The sequence below is a fragment of the Macaca thibetana genome, chromosome 2, assembly GCF_024542745.1.
Source record: "Macaca thibetana thibetana isolate TM-01 chromosome 2, ASM2454274v1, whole genome shotgun sequence".
Classification (NCBI taxonomy): Eukaryota; Metazoa; Chordata; class Mammalia; order Primates; family Cercopithecidae; genus Macaca; species Macaca thibetana.
In genome coordinates, this window is record NC_065579.1 from 78,763,880 (window position 1) to 78,780,516 (window position 16,637).

Genomic DNA, 16,637 nt, shown 5'->3' on the forward strand with positions numbered 1-16,637 from the left:
ACAAAAATTTTACTTTTAGACTAGCCACCTACTTGTCCTTTTGACTGTTGTTTCAGAATGTAGCCATTTGCCATGAAGCATTTTCTTTTAGTTCCAATAATTCTTAATGAAGCTTTACATCAACAATGCGTAACTCAAAGTATATGTCAGAGGCTCTTTTAAAATAAAGTCATTGGTCCTAAACTGAATGGCCTACTGATTCAGAATATCTGGGTTTAGCATGTAATATCTAAATTTTACATGCTGAGGTGGAAGTGGAACTTTCTTTTCTTTTTATGCTTTGCCTATATAGTGACCAAATAATTTATCATGCAAACATACACGCTTTTGAAAGTGAAAGAGGATGCTGTTAATATTGTGTTGGGACCAGAGGTATAAATTGGTACTGTCCAAAAAAGAACAAATGCCCGTCCTATCTAAAGGTGACTGAAATATGCTATCTAGTCAAACCAAATAAACAAACTCTCTGATAGTGGAATTAATCACATGGTGAGATCACATGCAATTGTGGGCAAGGAATAGCCTCCTTTTATTTTTGGACCAAATATAACAATGAACATTCATTTTAAAGAAAGGAAAATATGTTTTCTTTCCTTGTCTCCTTGTTTTTTGTTTGTTTGTTTGTTTTTGTTTTTGTTTTTTTTTTAAATAAATTTTCAGCTGTAAGGTTTTGTTTTTTGTTTTTTGTTTGTGAGATGGAGTTTTGCTCTTGTATCCCATGCTGGAGTGCATTGGCACAAACTCGGCTCACTGCAACCTCTGCCTCCCGGGTTCAAGCAATTCTCCTGCTTCAGCCTCCCGAATAGCTGGAACTACAGGCATGTGCCACCATGCCTGGCTAATTTTTTGTATTCTTAGTAGAGACAGGTTTTTACCGTATCAGCCAGGCTGGTCTCCAACTCCTGACCTCAGAGCTGTTAGGTCTTTAACTGACTAGGATACATACACAATCCCTCCCCCTTTATGCAGTTCTTCCACATTCACTCGGAGCTGTTCTCTCATACACAGGCGGATAGTGTCTTCTGAGACCTGGACAATAGGGATATGTAGTGTAATTTTCATAGTTGACCATCATGAATCATAAAAAGTAGATAATATGCTGTCCTACTTCGTATTCTTTGTGCTGGAGTGCTTTGACTCTTTACCATTATTCTGCTGGTTTTAAACTTACTAGAGAGAGAAAACAGTAGAAATAGTTTGTGGTACTCTAAGTATAGGAAGTTCTATCTGTGAAGGGTTTACTGAGTACCACGAGTTTAGTATAGAGCAGGAAAGCCATATTCCATTTTTCCAAAGCAATTTCATTTTTTAAAATACTTGGCTTTGATACTTATGTAGCTTCTTTTTCTTTTTATTCATGTATTCACACATCTTCCATTCCTTTAGTTTTGAAATTGAATATACAAATTTGTACAAGATTATACCTAACACTCTGTACTGACACTACTCAGTTTTTAGCTTTTCTTCACAAAAATGTACAGATCTTACACTTAACAAAAAAGGTATACACATGCGCACATGCATATGGGCACACACACACACTCAACCCCAGCCAAGATCTCTCTTATAAGCTCCAGTCTTGTGTCAATCTGTCTACTTAGCATCTTGATTTGGATGTTTCAAACTCCTGAATAAACATGTCCAGGCCCGAAATTGTAATCATTCTTTTCAAATTCTTTTTCTTCCAGTGTACCACTTTTTAATAAACTGGTATCACTGTCCATCAAAACACCCAACCTCAGAAATCCATTAATTAAAGGAATAATTTCAGTACTGTTTCTCTCCTAACTAGTCTATAATCTCCATTAAAACAGAATCTGGTTTTTTTCCCCTTCATCATTGTATGTGCACCATTCACAGAGCCTGACACGAAATAAGCAGTCAATATTTGTGTAAAAGAGGACTAGACATGCAACTTAACGTATTCTGAAGTATTTCTAGCCTTGTGGTAGAAAACTTACAGGGGTCATTTCCATAAAGTGTCAATGCGATGTAAGGGACAAATGCGCCAGATTAGTAGCCAAGAGACTTGCTTTGATCTTTACCCCATCTTGACCTCCACTTCCCATCTGAATGTGAACTTTTCTGAGTATCATTTTATACCTCTATAACACTAATAATCTTTTTTCCATCTACCATAGTATACTACTACAAGGCTCAATTGAGATAATAAATATGAAAGTGTTTTGTAAACTATGAAGTGCTATATAAAAAGTAAAGTCATTTATTTATAAAATCCTCTATCCTACTTTTATAGGCAAGGCCATCACAAATTCAGTCTCTGTGAAGGGTGTTCATGCTTCTGTTTCTTCCAAGATATATAATATTTATTCTGCACTAAGATATACAGAACCCGTATTTAAAAAGATGCATCAACTCAGGATCCAGAAAATGTTCATGCCTGAGCACACAACAAGTAACTGTAGACACAGTGCTTGCATGCCACTGCATATTTACAATACATTTTCATTCATCCTGTCTTACTGCCTTAATTTTTCTGTCAGCTTAAAAAGTTGCTTTTTATTCATGCCATAGCCTTATTTTTTGCAACTGCCTCTTGAAATTCATTATTATCGATATTTTGCATATTGTGGATATAGCACTTTTCAGTCTAAAAGTCACTTTTCATGCTGATGCTATGTTTTCTAGGTCTAGTGTCTGGAATACATTATTAACCAAATTTGGAGTACAGTGTTCTTCATTTGGCACTTCTTACTTTCAAGGTTCTTAAAAATATATTTTGTATAATTAGTACTTTTTCACTCTGAAGATGTTAATATATAAGAAAATCTATATTTTACAAGCTGAGATGGAGGAAACCATGTTTAAAGTTTGCTGTTTCTGAGAATACCTATTTGCAGAATGACTTGAAGTTTTGCTCATAGCACCCTCTCTTTTCTTCTTTAAACAGTTTCTAAGTAGTTATAAACTACGAAACTATGAGGTCTTTGGGATTTTCTTAAGATATTGAAAGCCAGTGTCAGGATTAGAGTTATATTTCATTTGTTTAATAGATCTTAGTAATTTTTTGCTCATGGGTGACACTCAGACAAACATCCTGCAAAAATAAAGAAAGCATCTTTAAAAGTGTGGTTTCCATGCATTTCCTTAACACATTTATACAATGACACTGTAGCTTTGGCTAGATGCTCCCTTCATTCCTTCTATGCTTTATATGCACTTGAAGGCTTTAGAGGAACATATGAATTTATAATTATGGATGCACTGTGTATGTCTATACCTGTATATCTGTATCTTTATTTTTCTATCTCAGCTTTATTGAGGTCTAATTGACAAGCAAAAATTATACATATTCAAAAGGTGCAATGTATATTTTAATATATGTATATATTGTGACATGATTGCCAAGATCAAGCAAATTAATACATCTATCACCTTATAGGCTTACCTTTTCTGTGTTTATGATGGGAACACTAAATACCTGCTCTTGTATTTCAAGTGTACAAAACATTATTGTTAACTATAGTCACCATGCCGTACATTAGGTCCTCAGAATTTATTTATAACTGTAAGTTTGTTCACTTTAACCAACATTTCTTCATTTCTTCCAACTCCTAACCCAGGGCAACCAGCATTTTATTCTTTGCTTCTGATTTAGACATTTTTTAGATTCCACATATGTGCGATCATATGGTAGTTGCCTTTCTTTGTATTTCACTTAATATGATGTCCCCCAGGTTCATTTATGTTATCATAAATGGCAGAATTTCCTTATTTTTTGAAGCCAAATAATATGTTACTGTATATATATACACACACATATATACTGTGTGTATGCATGTGTGTGTGTGTGTGTATATATATATATATATAACCTGTTTTTATGGAATACTGTATATACACCCCATTTTCTTTATCCAGTTGCCCATCAATGAACATTTAGGTTGTTTCCATGTTTCGGCTACTGTGAATAATGGTACAATAAATGTGAAAGTGAAGAGCAGATGTCTCTTTGAGAGACTGATTTTATTTCACTTTAATATATACACAGAATTGGGTTTGTTGGATCACATGATACTTCTATTTTTAACTTTTAACATAGTCTTTTCCATAGTGCCTGTACCAATTTATATCCCCCTCAACAATGAATAAGGGTTTCCTTTCCTCCACATCCTCATCATCACTTCTTATCTTCCGACTTTTTGATAATTGCCATTCTAACAGATGTGAGGTGATATCTCACTTAGATTTTGATATGCATTTCTCTGATTATTAGTGGTATTGACCATATTTTCCTATATCTATTGATCACTTGTATGTCTTCTTTTGAAAAATGTCTATTCAGTTCTGCTATAGTTTCGATATTTGCCCCTCCAAACCTCATGTTGAAATGTGATACCCAATGTTGGAGACGTGACCTAAAGGGAGTTATTTTAGTCATGGGGGTGAACACCTCATAAATTAATGCCCTGCCTAGGGAGTTAGTGAGTGTTCACTCTATTAATTCTGACCCATGAGAGCTGATTATTAAAAAGAGCCTGGCACCTCCCCACCTCTTGCTTGCTCTCTCTCCATGTGATCTCTGCACACACTGGCTATCCCTTTGCCTTGTGCCATGAGTGGAAGCAGCCTGAGGCTCTCATCACTTGCAGATCCTCAATCATGAACTTCCCAACCATCAGAATTAGGAGCCCAATAAAACTTCTTTATTCTTTGTAAATTACCCAGCCTCAGATATTCCTCCATAGCAATCCAAACCAGACTAACACAAAGTCCTTTGCCAATTTTTAAAATATGATGATTTGATTTTTTTGCTATTGAGCTATATTATTTCTTTGCATGTTTTGGATACTAAGTCTTGCTCTGTCACCCCGGTTGGAGTTCAGTGGCAAAGTTTGGGCTCACTGCAACCTCTGCCTCCCGGGTTTAAGTGATTCTCCTGCCTCAGCCTTGTGAGTAGCTGGGTTTACAGGCATACGACACGATGCCTGGCCAAATTCTGTATTTTTAGCAGAGATGGGGTTTTACCATGTTTGTCAGGCTTGTCTTGAACTCCTGACCTTGTGATCTGCCCTCCTCAGTCTCCCAAAGTTCTAGGGTTACAGGCGTGAGCCACAGCACCTGGCCCGGTTTAGGTCTTTAATCTATTTTAAGTAGATTAAGGATCCAATTTTATTTTTTTGCATGTGGATATCTGTTTTCCCAACACCATTTATTGAGGAGGCTATCATTTCCACATTGTATATTTTTGATGCTCTTGTAACATTAGTTGGCCATAAATGCATGGGTTTATTTCTGGGCTCTCATTTCTCTTCTATTAGTCTATGTGTCTGAATTAATGTCAGTACCATGCTGTTTCAATTACTAGAGCTGTGTAATTAAATTTGAAATCAGGAAGTGTTACTGCCTCTAGATTTGCTCTACTTGCTCAAGATTGCTTTAGCTATTCAGTTTTTAGTAATTCTATATGAATATTAGGATTGTTTCTTCTATTTTATCATAAATACCATTGTAGTTTTGATAGTGATTACTTTGAATCTATGAATTGCTTTACTTAATACAAATATTTGAAAATGTTAATTCTTCCAATCCATGAGCATAGGATATCTTTTCATTTATTTATGTCTTCTTCAATTTCTTTCATCAACGTTTTATAGTTTTCATCACGCCTGTTTGGTTAAAATTATTCCTAAATATCTTATTCTTTTTGATGCTATTGTAAATGGCATTATTCTCTTAATTTCTGTTTTGTATAGTTTGTTGTTAGTGTGTGGAAACACAGTGGATTTTGTATGTTAATTTTGAAAAAAAAATACACTATATTTTTGTAGCTGCTCCAGAAAGGAATTTTTCTATTTTTGGACTAGTATCAGATCTTGAACTGGACTCAAATGTTAGAAATGAGAAGAATGATTGGGATCATTTCTCTCTCTCATCTGCAGTCTGAGATCATCTTGCTATTTTGATATTTGTGTTGCTTCTGTTGTTGCATTATATTTGTTGAAATATTTAGACCATAAATACATTTATTATCTGTCCATCTCATTATCTGTCTCGTGTATCGCAAGGAGACTGTAACTGTTATCTTCCTGGTAAACTATTAATCATAAAAGTTTTGAGCTGCCACATAAAACAATTAAAACATTCATGGTCATCCATATAATCTCCTGTCAGTTCAGATATATTTTATAGGTGAGAGTGATAAGCCTAGTGTTCAACCATTGAAAACTAATGATCAAACTGTAATACTACATTTATATAATTATTATTTGTTGTGGGGCCACATAGGTTGTTTGGATCCATAGAAAATGTGCTGGCAAGAGCCTCTTAAAAGTATCAAGGTCTTATAGATTGGTTTTAATTTCTTTCTAGTATCTTTCACTTCTGAGTCTTACTCAGCTGTTACTGCTTCTTAACCATATTAATCTCTTAATTATATTTTTATTTTGGTGGAGTCTCTCCTTGATTAATTCTAGTCACAGAGAGTGAAGGGGTACAATGTCTGATTCTTTTCATGCCTGAAAATTATTTGATTATCCCTTTACACATAATAGGATGATATTTTAGATGTTTATATATATTTATCAGTTTATATTTTATTTCCACCATCCCATTCCAACCCTGAAGACATTGTTTTCTAACATAAAATTTTGCCTGTGTTGATAAGAAATCTAATGGTTGTTGGATTATTGGTATTTTGTGGAAAATCTGTTTTTTCATAAAGGCCTTTGGGATTTTCTCTTTCTCCTTGAACTTCTGAAACTTCACAGTGGTATAACTAAGTTTAAGTCTAACTTTCTTACTGTATCACACTCTCCGTGAACACATCATCTGAAGACATGAATGCCCCTTTCAAGAAAATTTCTATTAGTTCATTTTCTCTTCTCCTCCATTATCTTTGTTATTTCCTTGTACAGTGTTTCTGTTCTATCTCTGGGATCCCCAGGTCATTTAAATTGTGTTTATAATTTTTCTGTTATCTTTTCTCAAAATACAGGCAGATTTCCATGATTATTTATCCTCTAAGTTACAAGTTTGGTATTTATTGCTATCTATTTTATTATTTTCAAAATCTGTGAAAGGTTTGAGATTTTAGTTTATTTTCAGGGTAACAAGTTAGCCTCCCATAGTTTCATGAATACTGGAAGAAGACACGAGACTCTTGCATCAGAGAAAAATGATTTATTACTCATAGTATAGCAGGCGATATGATAATCAAATTATTAGGTCAATTCTGTTGCCACTGAGTCACACAGGGTGGCAAGGATGAGCCCAAATACTTGCTCAAGAATTACAACCAAGAAATCCCAAGCTTAGAGAACTAAAGTATTTTAAGATGGATAGGAAGCATGCCTTCCTTCTACTCCAGAGATAAACACTATGTCTATCTTCTAAGGCTTTAAGCAAATCTTCCCTTCATTGTGGAGGGACATTATCACTATTTTCCAAGGCTTTTTACTATTCAAATATTCTTAAAGAGAGTCTGAAACAAAAGGTAATAAGTGACTTGCTTCATAAGATATTCAGAGATATGAGACACTCAAGAAGAACCTCCAACTATTAATATGTCTACACTTTATGGGTTTTTTTCAATTTTGGAAATAATATTTTTTAGTTTTCAGGATTCAATACTTTCTTTCTGCTTGATTCATTTTTACAAGTCTGCATTTTGGGGAAGTAGAAAATGACAATATAATTTCTAAAGTAATTATCCCTAAGTTGATTTTTAAAAGTTATCTTCTATTTTCTAGGTCAGTGCTTCATCAAATTTTCTGTGCATGTGTCTTCTTGGATATTTGTTTAAATGGAGATTCTGAATTAGTGGGCTTTGGATGGGGCTTGAGATTCTAAACTTTTAATAAGATCCTAGTGATGCAATGCTATTGGTCTTTGGGCAGCCATTTGACTATCAGGGATTTATTACCTTTGTTGCCTCAGGAACCAGTTCTATTTGTTTACCTTAGTTTAGCTTTTCATACTTTTTTTTTTCATTTTTATGAAAATATTGTTGCCCATATTTCTGAGTGGAGGTCTCAGACAAATAATATGGATGTCTGGTTTATCGAAGCACAAGTGGCAGTCATTTCATCAAAGCCCTCTCCATGAGAGAACTGGTTTTGGATTCCTTCTCAGAAAAGAGAAGTTTCTCAGTGGATAATGAAATAAGGACTTCCAACAATCTGTTTCTCTGCAACAGCAGTAAGCGTACTGGCAAAAACTGTCAAATTCATCTTTTTAGGAATTCAGCATATACAAAGGCTAGCAACAATCCAAGGAGCATATATTCAAGAAAAACAGCTGCATTTCAAGAAAAACAGCCGGCTTTGTAGCATTTTAATGTGCTGTTTCCATCATCTTCTTCCCAGCTCTGTGATATGTCTGAAAACCATCATCCCCACAAACATAGTGAAAGCCACCAGCCTAGAAGTCCGCCTTAGTCTGTTTAGGCTACTATGACACAATACCAGAGAGTGGGTATCACATAAACAACAGAAATTTATGTTTCGCAGTTCTGAACACTGAGAAATCCAAGATCAAAGTGCCGGAAGATTCGGTGTCTGGCGAGGGCCTGATTCCTGTTTCATAGATGGCCATCTTCCTACAGTGTCCTCATATGGTAGAAGGGGTGAGGGAACGCTACAGAGTCTCTTTTATAAGAGCACTAATCCCATTCGCAAGGGCTCCACTGTCATGATCCAATCATGTCCCATAGGACCCCGCGTTCTAATACCATCATCACATTGGGGGTTTGAATTTCAACATTTGAATTTTAGAGAGATACAAACATTCTGTCCTTGTCATATAACTGGAGGGGTAACAATTGTTTTGGAGTCCCCCTAAAGTTAACATTCGCATTGAATTGTCATTATTTGATCTTTCTGGCTAAATGAACTTTGTGAAAAATGACAAAATACATGTATTTCCCATAGCAGGGTGACAATGTGTTTTTTTAATCATGGACTTTGATATGTAAAATTTTTAAATTTCTTCTCTGGTTGACAGGTCTATAATAATTTTATTCTTCAAGCATTTATCTATAGTACACGTAAATGACAGATATTACACTAGGGGATTTTCTGATATTGAGAAATCCCTTTCCAATAATACTATGTATTTTAAAAGTTAGTTGTAACACACATAGAAACATTACAACTTACCCAATAAAATGCTAAAATAAGACAAGTGTAGCACAAGCTTTGTAAATGTACCCAAACTCACTCTCAAGTTTTAGTGAGTCAGATGGTTTTAGATGAAATTTTACTAGACTCATCAGATTAATTTTTCCTTTAGTATTTTGATAAACTGATACAGATCAAAGAATAAAATTAGCTGACACAATTTTATATTATTAAAACATATGTGAAAAACTCTGGCATTTTATAAAAAAAAAAACTATCTGAATTCCTGCATCTGATATTCACCTTTCATATATTCACAACTGGCAAATGCCTAGTTTTAAATAACACATTTGTGTGTGACCTTTTAAGAAAATTACCAATGTCTTTGTTTAGAGTGCAGAGGGCATGGATTTCACAGAGCATTTCCCACTAAATGGAGTATATTACTCCAATTTCATAGCCATGTTGTCAGGAAGTGGCACTTCATTAAGATAATGTGACCTTTAGAATATTCTTCCAACCTTTTACTATGTCTTTGGTAGTGGGATTTGTACTTTAATTTCTGCAGCTTTTTGATAAGTTGGAAATAAAAAATAATTGAAAGCTACATTTTTTATTTCACTTCATCTATACACTGTGTGTGGGTTTTTTCCCCTAAAATGACAAAGAGTGTCAGGTAAACGATTTTTGTTCAAACTAGGGATTATCTGCCAGGAAAATGTCTTTTAGGGTTAAAATCAAATTGGCAAGTTTATACCCATTGTGGAAAGGAAGAAAGGGAGAAAATGGCTATGTAGAAAAAAGCAAAAATTGTTATTTTTTTCTACTGCATTTTCAAAAATGTTGAGAAAGGCCCCCAAAGCCTTTTTTTTCTTGTTTTGTGATGACAGTGAGATAATATGTTTCCAGTGTGCTTGCTGTGGCAACTTGAAATTGTTTGTTCATTTGAAGCCATCATTGAAAGTAGAGATTTAATTTCTAAAACCATTTTTTTTTTTTTATGGTGAAGTCAAAGTAAGCAATTTAATGGAAAGAGGAAAGGAGATGATTGTTTTGGTTAGAATTGAAGTAGCATTTCTCAGGAACCATTTATATATCATTTGGTTTATTTATAGGATTGAATTTTATTATCAGAATTGAGTTTTTCAATGAATATCTTAAAATATATTTACAGCTAAGTATTGTTTTACTTTAATATGTGGACACTTTTAGGTTTCAGAGCATGGATTTCTTAATCAGTTCTTTGGCAACTGCAACATTAAGGTTCTCTTTTTAATATATTTGAAATGGAGCATTCATGATACACACTGGGAGTGGCTGCATTAGGTGAAATCACACAACCATATGGTGGCCTGAAAGCTGCATAGGGAGTTTTTTTTTTTTAATTTATTATTATTATTATACTTTAAGTTCTAGGGTGCATGTGCACAACGCGCAGGTTTGTTACATATGTATACTTGTGCCATGTTGGTGTGCTGCACCCATCAACTCGTCAGCACCCATCAACTCGTCATTTACATCAGGTATAACTCCCAATGCAATCCCTCCCCCCTACCCCCTCCCCATGATAGGCCCCAGTGTGTGATGTTCCCCTTCCCGAGTCCAAGTGATCTCATTGTTCAGTTCCCACCTATGAGTGAGAACATGCGATGTTTTGTTTTCTGTTCTTGTGATAGTTTGCTAAGAATGATGGTTTCCAGCTACATCCATGTCCCTACAAAGGATACAAATTCATCCTTTTTTATGGCTGCATAGTATTCCATGGTGTATATGTGCCACATTTTCTTAATCCAGTCTGTCACTGATGGACATTTGGGTTGATTCCAAGTCTTTGCTATGGTGAATAGTGCCGCAATAAATATACGTGTGCAGCATGATTTGTAATCCTTTGGGTATATACCCAGTAATGGGATGGCTGGGTCATATGGTACATCTAGTTCTAGATCCTTTAGGAATCGCCACACTGTTTTCCATAATGGTTGAACTAGTTTACAATCCCACCAACAGTGTAAAAGTGTTCCTATTTCTCCACATCCTCTCCAGCACCTGTTGTTTCCTGACTTTTTAATGATTGCCATTCTAACTGGTATGAGATGGTATCTCATTGTGGTTTTGACTTGCCTTTCTCTAATGGCCAGTGATGATGAGCATTTTTTTATGTGTCTGTTGGTTAGACCTAATACCATAAAAACCCTAGAAGAAAACCTAGGTAGTACCATTCAGGACACAGGCATGGGCAAAGACTTCATGTCTAAAACACCAAAAGCAATGGCAGCAAAAGCCAAAATTGACAAATGGGATCTAATTAAACTAAAGAGCTTCTGCACAGCAAAAGAAACTACCATCAGAGTGAACAGGCAACCTACAGAATGGGAGAAAATTTTTGCAATCTACTCATCTGACAAAGGGCTAATATCCAGAACCTACAAAGAACTCAAACAAATTTACAAGAAAAAAACAAACAGCCCCATCAAAAAGTGGGCAAAGGATATGAACAGACATTTCTCAAAAGAAGATATGCATAGGGAGTTTTTTATTCTTTTACTAGATATGTTGCTTTAGACAAATCACTTAGTTTCTTAAGCTTTATTTTCTCTATTAGAAAAATAACAGTATAAGTTAGGGTTGTATTCAGCTGCAAATACAGTAGTCTCCCTTTATCCATGGGGATACATCCCAAGGGCCCTCCCCCAGTGGATGCCTTAAACCTTGAATAGTTCTCAACCCTACAGATACTGTTTTTATCCTAGGATCAGCCAGGATCACCTGATTATCTGCTTCAGGTAATCCTGGCTCATCAAGCCATGAAGATCTTGATGTTTTAGTATAGGAACAGATGATATTGATGACTAAGAGGTGGGTAGCATATACAGCACGGATACACTAGACTAAGGGATTATTCACACCCTGGGTAAGGTGGAGTGGGACACATAAAAATTTCATCGTGCTTTTCAGAATGGTATGCTATTTGAAATGTATATGTTTAGATAACATTTGACCTGACTGTAGATAACTGAAACTATAGAAAGTAAAATCGGAGATAAGGGAGGGTTTTTGTAACAGAAAACCTGGGTATAGAGGCCTAAAAAATAGAGGCAACTTTTCTAAGCCAGGATGTCCATAGTGTAAAGTAGTCTGGCTAGCCAATGCTATCATCAGGACTCCATCCTTTGTATGCTCTCTGTTTGAGATTGTAGCACCATGGCCACAAGAGAGCTGTTAAACCTCCAAGGGTTTTGTCCACATTCCAGAGGGAAAGAAATAACAGAATTTTCTTCCTGATGAGATTTTATCCTTTAATAAAAAAGGGGGATTGATCCCTAGCTGACTTCTCTCTATACCTCATTAATGAGAATTCTGTCACATAACCTCCCATAGCTGCAAGAGAGCCAGAAAAATCAAGCATTAAGCTTTCTGGATTCTATAATAGAGGAAGACAAGAGAGAAAGTGGTTGAGAAAGGGTGTTGATTAATCTGTAATATGGCCCACAATTAAATACAAGTCCTCAAATGTTGTTTTGTTCAATATTATTTTGTTATAATGCTGATGACAAAAATAAATAATTCCTAGCTGGGGCCACTCTCTGTGTGGAGTTTGCATATTTTTTTCCATGTCTGCATGGGTTTTCTCCAGGGACTCTGATTACCTCCCAAATTCCAAAGATGTGCATGTTAGGGTAATTGGTGTGTATACATGGTCCCAGTCTAAGTGAGCATGGGTGTGTTTGTGAATGCGCCCTGGAATGAAGTGGCATCCTGTCCAGTGGTGGTTTCCACCTTGTGACCCAACTGCCAGGATAGTCTCTGGCAACCCGTGATACTGAGCTGGACTAATTGGGTAAATAATTGTCTTACTTGATTTAATAATCTTTATTTATTTTATTTTATTTATTTATTTATATTTTTGAGATGGAGTTTCACTCTTGTTGCCTAGGCTGGAGTGCAATGGCGCGATCTCGGCTCACTGCAACCTCCATCTCCTGGGTTCAAACAATTCTGCTGCTCAGCCTTCTGAGTAGCTGGGATACTGACATAATAAATGGGTATTGTTTTTTCCTAGGATCAGCCAGGATCACCTGATTATCTGCTTCAGGTAATCCTGGCTCATCAAGCCATGAAGATCTTGATGTTTTAGTATCAGAACAGATGATATTGATGAGTAAGAGGTGGGTAGCATATACAGCACAGATACACACTGTGCGCACCGCCATGCCTAGCTAATTTTTGTATTTTTAGTAGAGACGATGTTTTGCCATGTTTAAAAATACATTTAATGTTCACATTTATTTTAATGTTTAATATTAGAAGTGTTTTGGGTCTTCATTTCGAAGTTTGATGATGTTTTCTGACCAGAAATATACTGTGGGGCTATTGTTTTTATCAATTCATTCATGGGAAAACTAGTTTCATTAAACGTTTTGCTTAAAGTCACAGTTTCTGAAACCCTATTGACGATGTTAAGTGAGGAATTACCATACTATAAAGGTAAAGTTTTTTTTTTTTTTTAGATGTAACAGACTATGGTTATAGAAATAATATCAACTTAGGTGTAATGAATTAATATTGCCATTATGTTTTATTATGACCACATCTAATTGAGAGTGTTATCTTCAGTTCTGAGTGAACTAAGAGTTAATGTAGCTTCAAAACCATGTCAGCAGAATGTGAGTTGTGTTGAGAATATGTCATGTATTGAAGAGCTAAAAAAAACCAGGGTTGTTTACTTGGAGAAGAAGAAAGTTTAGTAGAGGCACAAGAGCTGCACACATATTTGAAGAAGAAAATATACTTAGTATGGGTTAATAATGCTAGCATTAGTGAGGAAGACAGATATTGCGTCAGTATAAAAGTATTTCTTAAGAACTAGTGATGTAAACTCCTCTTTCTGCTCAATAAGAAATGGCATAACAATTTACTGGGTCCTGTAGATTGAGGATGGGAAATTTTCATAGATGATGGATATGGTCCCATCCAACCTTAAGATTTGAAGATTCTTTTCATTTACACTTACAGCCAAATATGGGTAATTCTTCCATGACGTATTAGTTTTCTATTGCTGCATAACAAATGAAAATAAACTTAGTGGGTTAAACAATACCCATTTATTATGTCAGTTTCCATGGGTCAGGAGTCAAGGCATAGCTTTGAGAGATCTCCTGTCCTGAAACCCAGGGTTTCACAAGACAGCATTCAAGTTTGGCCAGGTCGCATTTCTCTCTAGAGCTCACAGACCTGTGGAGGTGGTTATTGGCAGAATTCAGTTTCTTTTGGTCATAGAACTGAGCCTCTCAGCTCCTAGAGGTCACAGGTAGTCCCCTGTTCCATAACCTCTCCCCTGGCAGTCAGTATCATAGCAACTTTCTTCTTCAAAGTCAGCAGAAGAGTCTCTCAATCCAGTCAGCTAAGACAGAGGTTTACATAACATAATCTAACCATGGGAGCAACATCCTTTGTCATATTCTGTTATTTAGAAGCTAATTACACTCATGGAGAAGGGATTTACAAAGGTGTGGACTTTAGGTGGTGAAAATTCTTGGGAGTCACTCTAGGGTCTGGTTGCCACAAATGGTACTTGGGATTGAGTTCTGAAGTACAGTGAAGGTAAAACGTGACTGTGGCTTTCCCATATCCATTTGGCTCCAAAGCTTAATTAAGAACCAACTGAACATTTAAGGAGGAAGCCTAATGAAAGCAAAAGAGGCATTTTCATTTCTAATTGTAGATCATGTAAGTTGTTTCACACTGACTACTTTGTATAGGGAGCACACGACTTGAAGGTCACAGGAGACTGTTTCTTGTCAAGATGTTACTCATTCGATAATAACTGAATTAGCAGAGAGCTCTCATACTCTAGATTCTATTTATAAGGGAAAAAATAGACAGAAAAATAATAAATACCAACTACAAACATAGTAGGGCTTTAATCACATTACCATTCTTTTCAGTCACTATCAACCTGACAAACGTGCCTGAAATAACCATTCAGTTTACCCAGACACCACAGGGTGGTGTCCATTTGAAAAGCCAAAGCAATTCTTGATGTATTCTTAGAGTTCAAGATAAATAGATGTGCTACTACTTTTCTACCCTCACCCCGGTTGCCATGTCTCCAAATATCTTCATCATGGACCTAGCATCTTAGAAAGTTACAGTGATGTAGGAGTCTTTCTGTATTTTCCTCAACTTCCTTCACTACTCTTACCCTATTGACAATTTATAACCCCTGCACCATCTGGGGAACAGACTGTTGGCTGCCAAGTAGACTCATTAACATTCCCCTCCAGGAACTCTTGCTGTTTAATTAGGCTGTCAGCTGGATTCAGGCAGTGAGAGCCTTAGGTGGCTGTGTAACAAATCCATGACTCCATGCATTCAGATGTCAAGGTCACTAAGATTCCCGCTTATACTCAATATGAGAAAAGGAATCCAGATCGTTGGCTGTTAAAATCCAAGTGATCAATGACTTCACTTTAAAGGGGACTTTCCGTAGTTAATTGAGATACTGAGTTATCCCACACTGAATTCGCAGCTGTGGCTGCTACATTGTTTGAGAATCCTCTAACCCCTGGGCCATCGTGTCTGGTATTCAGGCTTTCTTGTCAGAGATAGTCAATAGTGTTTGTAGAGTACATTCCAAACCCATACTGAAATTACTCTATGTGTCATAATTAAATGCGTCCAATTAATTAAGTTCTCTGAGAACAGATTACTAATAAGTGTTAGCCCTCTAGACATATTTGATTTAAATAAAACAATGGTTTTTTTTTTTTTTTTTTTTTTTTTTTTTTTTTTTTTGAGACAGAGTCTCGCTTAGTCGCCCAGGCTGGAGTGCAATGGCGCGATCTCCGCTCACTGCAAGCTCCGCCTCCCGGGTTCACGCCATTCTCCTGCCTCAGCCTCCCGAGTAGCTGGGACTACAGGCGCCCGCCGCCTCGCCCGGCTAATTTTTTTGCATTTTTAGTAGAGACGGGGTTTCACCGTGTTAGCCAGGATGGTCTCGATCTCCTGACCTCGTGATCCGCCCGCCTCGGCCTCCCAAAGTGCTGGGATTACAGGCGTGAGCCACCGCGCCCAGCCTAAAACAATGGTTTCTTTTTCAATGGCAATTTGGTAAAATTCTACTATGATAAAAATGCTTCTCAGCTGAATGGTTTGGTTACTGTTGAGTAAACATTATCTAACCATCGTTAGTTTGAAGGAAAGGGAAAAACTTCATTAGGCAAAATGTGGAAACCTGGAGTTTTCTAAATCCAGAGACGAACCATCACCCATAGGTGTCAATCAATTCTAGTACCTTTTGGTTGATTAAGGATTCATCTGTCTACTGATTAAGTCATTTAATTTATTCATGTGTCAAATATTTATTGGTTATTCACCCTCAGCTAGGCCCTGGGCTCAGTTCTATGAATATATTAGTAACTCAGTACAGGCAATGAGTAAGTCTCCATTCTACTGAGGGAGGCAGTTATTCATCTAAGAATCATGAAAACAAAGTATAATGAAACAATAAGTAAACATACCTACATCCATGAGATGTCATAATTGAGGGGCCAAATC

At 36.2% G+C, this 16,637-nt stretch overlaps 1 protein-coding gene across 4 annotated transcripts in view; it reads left to right on the forward strand.

Moving 5' to 3' along the window:
- NAALADL2 (N-acetylated alpha-linked acidic dipeptidase like 2) overlaps positions 1–16,637 on the forward strand; it is a 1,132,125-nt gene that overhangs the window by 339,022 nt on the left and 776,466 nt on the right. The window lies entirely within an intron of this gene.